We start from the raw sequence: 4,543 nt of genomic DNA on the forward strand, positions 1-4,543 counted from the left end.
TGTGTGGATTCAAATGTTTTACTACAACAGACACTAATAAAATATCCACCCAATACTCTATGAATATAAAGAAACTGACTTGGGAAAAAATTACACTGTAGGATTCTGTGTATGAGAAGAGCATGACAAACCTATATATGAATGGAAACACTGCTTTTCAAAAAATACTACAGATTGTATTTGGACAGAAGTACATTTCTAAATCTTCTGTTTGTACACAGCATAGATTTGTTGGTGGGCTTTTTGTTTTTGTTTTTTTACACACATCTGAGGGGGGCTTTTTTTTTTTTTTTTTTTTAAGTGACCATACTGTAGAGTTATAAATGGTATGTCTTTATTGCAAATAGAAGCCAGCACTTGCCTTGTTCTGCTTATCAGGAAAAAAAGGGTGTATCTGTTTCTGCTCTACATGCATAAAAAACCCTGCATCCTGTTATCTCAGGAAGCACTGTTAATACTGCTGTTAAATTTTGCAGAGTGATCAAGATTGTATATTCAATATAGCAAAACTTTTTTTTTTCCCTAATGGCCAAAAATGTGTTTGTGATATAATGTGACTGTCTTTGGATGGGTGGGAGAGAAAAGATGGGTGTTGCAGATTTTCATGCTAATGATGGGGCCATCTTAGAGTCTGTTGACACTACAGGTTTCCACTCTATTACAGCATCAGCTGTTGCCAGTATGTATTGCCTTTTCCTTCATCACCTTGAGTGACAGCAAGAATGTCAGACTCTGTGGAAGCATCCTGACCACAGTCTTAGTTTTAAATAAATAGCGTGCATATAAATAGAATAAAGTGTTAATAGAGCCCTGTTTAGAAGGTATAGTTTTTTGTTATATTCTACGAGAAGGGAAATTTTTTTTTTACGATTCTACTTTCTAAATGGACATTTTAATACAAAAGCAAAGTTTAATTAGATTACGTTTTAAATGTAGACTTCATGTGGAACCTGTCATCCACCATGTTTTAATAGCAAATGCCTTTATACTAGAATAATTGATCTCTAGCAATGATGGTTTGAGGTTTTTTAATTCGACTGCAGTAAATCTTTCAGGTTTAAACAAAATACCCAGGGCTGTGGGTTTTTTTGTCCCCTATAGAAGATGTGACTACTCAGGATCAAAAGTACATTTTTGGACTTCCCTTGAGAACAAATTTGGAGACATTTTCCTAATCCATGATCTGGAAAGCAGGGTTCATTTGATATTAACTAAATATAAAGAATAAAGTGGAAAAATGCTGATTTTGGAGACTTGGCAAAAAAGCAGTAAAATAGGACTTTTTTTGAGCCTACTGCTACTATGTAAGTTGAATTTTAAAAAAGCATAGAAAGTGATAATTTTTTTGATACATTTTTTATTTTCTTGACACACACTGAATGGGATGGACTAGTGTCTTTTTATTTAAGCTTAATTTTACCCCTTTGGGTCCCTAAGAAGTCTGTGTTTCATACAGTGATTGAGTTCTGGCAACCTGAGTCTGAATTTTTGAGACAATTCCAGGGCAGCAACAATTGGATTGCTTAGATTCTCTTTCTTTTTTCCTTCATTTTTTTCCAGAGCTGTTCTTTTCTCCTCCTTCTCCCATCTCCATTGTTATGTACACAGTTAAATTTTGTCTTCTTTTTAGATCCCTATGCTTCGGAATTTTATTTCCTGCCTAGGTGTAGTTTAGCAACTATCAGAAAAGATGAATGAGTGTTGAAAATGCCAAGGATTTTTTATCCTTTGATTTGACAAAGTGACACAAATTAAACAATGTAGAAGTCGTCTCCACTGGCAGTGCTAGGATTTGGTTACTTTTCCTATTATATGATGGTTTCTGTCTTATTGCCTGTATATTTTCACTCTGAAAATACAAAGCAAAAACAGAAAGTGAAAAGCAAAATGCAAAGCAAAATAGAAATACTTTGTAATTAAAAGCAAGAATCCCCATGTATATTTGCAGTGAGATGCTAACAAAGAGCATTGTGGTTGTTTGTGGGGCATGGAGCTGAGGCATTTCTCTATGAAGAAATTTTGCAGCAGAGTAGTTTGTATGAGTGGTTTCTACCGCATAAATTGTCAGAGCTGCAGTGCTCTAACCCCCTTATCCCTATTTCTTAAACTCTTCATCTTAAGTTGCTAATTTGAGATTGCTGCAGTCAGTTTGTAGAAGTAGCGAAAGGAGCATAGGGGCTGGCAGAAACACAAGGACTTTCTTATGACCTTGCTGAATTGTCATCATGAAAAAATGTAGTGCTTACAGTTTCTTTTCTATTTAAAAAAACAGTTTAGGTTTCTACTAAATATGAAAGAAAATACCCCAAACCAAAAGCTGTGTCTTATAACCTCTCAGCTCTAAAAACCAACTGTATTTTGATGGTACCTAGCAGAAGGAATGACAGTCAGATGGAAAATGAACTCATGAGACAGCATCATTTCACTGGCGGGTTCTCAACTTTTCAGTAGTCCATTTGTTTCAGGTGACAGTTTCTAAGGTGAGATCATTTGTGCTTATGTTTTAGATCAAACCCTTGTCATTACTTTTTCTGTGTCAGGGACTACTATTTTTCTATCTGTTATAGTTGAACTATCAAGCCAGTAAAATAGAACCTGTAACTTTGTTTAAATAAGGGCTGCTCTAGCAGAATACATTTTATCACTTCAGGGTTTGTTTTCTGAACCCAGATCCTTTGATCTGCTCTAGCTGCTGGTCACCATTGTTTCTTCATCTTGTTGCTCCTTTTTAAATATGGTTATTTTACTAACAAACCCATAGGAGAGGATAATACAGTGGCTTAAGCAAGTTCGACTTTCCATTCAACTGTATTTTTCTCTTATTTGAACATTGAATGAAAATTAGATTTGCCTTATTCCTGTGTTCATTTGTGCCTCACTCTTCAATATACACAAAAATAGCCTTATACCAAACTGGGTCTTCAGAAATGACATGGTAAATGAGGTTCCCTGTTTTGTTTTTCAGTGATTCTCCAACCAAATTGAAAAAGTGAAGTTTTGTATTGCGTGAACTGAGACTGAGATGTGAGAATCAAATTCTTTTCTAGCTTGTAAGCTATTGCTGTGAAATGGTTTGGGGTCAACTGTTACTGAATTAGTTGTGCAATTTTGCTTATGTCCTGACCCTCTGGGAAAATGGATTGTTTTCAGAAGGACTGTATAGTTTCATTTGGTGGGCTAGAATTTAGTAAACAATTTAGTGTTTCCCAAGTTGGGGAATGGCATTTGTAGCTCTATGGGATTAAATGGGGTAAAATGCACTAAAACATTGTCATTCAAGCAAACAGGCTTCCTGAAAAACCGTAGTAAGCAAATCTGTTGAGTAGGAGGGTGACATACTCCTTAGCTTCTAGATTTAAGTTGTTCTCCTGTTAACATTGTAAACCACAGCTACTGTAGAACAGGATGGGAAAATATAACTGTATGAGAAAATAATAGCAAGATTAAGTTTGTAGCTAGAGGTATGCTAAACTATTAGACAAATTAATATGGGAGGTATGGAACAAACTTTTCAAGTATGCAAACTCTTCTGTTCTTCCAAGTCTTGCAGTTGTATGTAAGCATGAAATTTTTCCCCAAGTCCCTGTATAATAGATGTTGCTGATGTTTCACAGCTGGAAAAACAAGTGTGATGAGATCAAGTGATTTACCCAAGACTCTGAAACAGGTCAGTAGAGCATAAGGGTTGCAGTTCAGTACTGTTTACTCTGAGCCCCACGTATATTTACGGCCATGTTACTTAAGGTTGAAAAAATGCTCTTAGCAAGTTCATGCTCTTAGTGTGACTTATTCCTTTCATATCTAATCTCTCTGTTTTCAGTGACAGGACCCAGTGACCCTTTCTTGACTACTGTTCTGTTGTAATGTCCTGCTTTAAGTAGCTGAAAACTTTTCCTTGATATCTGATCTGCCCTCGTCTTTTGCAAATTCATTACTTCCTGTTATACATGCCTATTCAGTCTTTGTGTTCTCCTCATGTATATTGTATCTTTATTTGTGAAATTTGCAGTGTGTGTTAGCTATCTTTTTGTGGGTTTTGAGGGGGGTTTTTTTGAGTTAATGTAAAGAATGCAAATTAACTTTTTTTGACTTAAACAGATCCCTTTCTAAAGTTTGCTTTCTTAAAGTAATATGGCAAGACTGAATTATTGACTTACTCCATGTGTAAACATAGTCATTTCCTTTATATTTTTTTCTTGCTTAGAGTGTCCTGTTTTTTCCTTCTTGGATGCACAGTCAAGAAATAACATCATTGGTGGTTTTTCCATGAGTTGAAATGTGAAACTGTTCTTTACAGAGCTTAATACTTCTGTAACCATTCCTTCTGGACTGTTCTAAAACAGATGTCATGTGAGGCATGATGGAACATAGGTAGATAAAATGCATTTAAAGAAAAATTGGTGTGTGTCCCTGGAACTTACAATTTGAACAGTCTGTAGTGCTCAGACTACTAACAGGGTTCCTCTTTTAAAAAGTAGCTCAAATATTCTGTGATTCTACTCATTACTATTTCTTTAAAACATAATCCCCCCTCCTCCCCCCG

This window comes from Apteryx mantelli, chromosome 5 (genome assembly GCF_036417845.1).
Source record: "Apteryx mantelli isolate bAptMan1 chromosome 5, bAptMan1.hap1, whole genome shotgun sequence".
NCBI lineage: Eukaryota > Metazoa > Chordata > Aves > Apterygiformes > Apterygidae > Apteryx > Apteryx mantelli.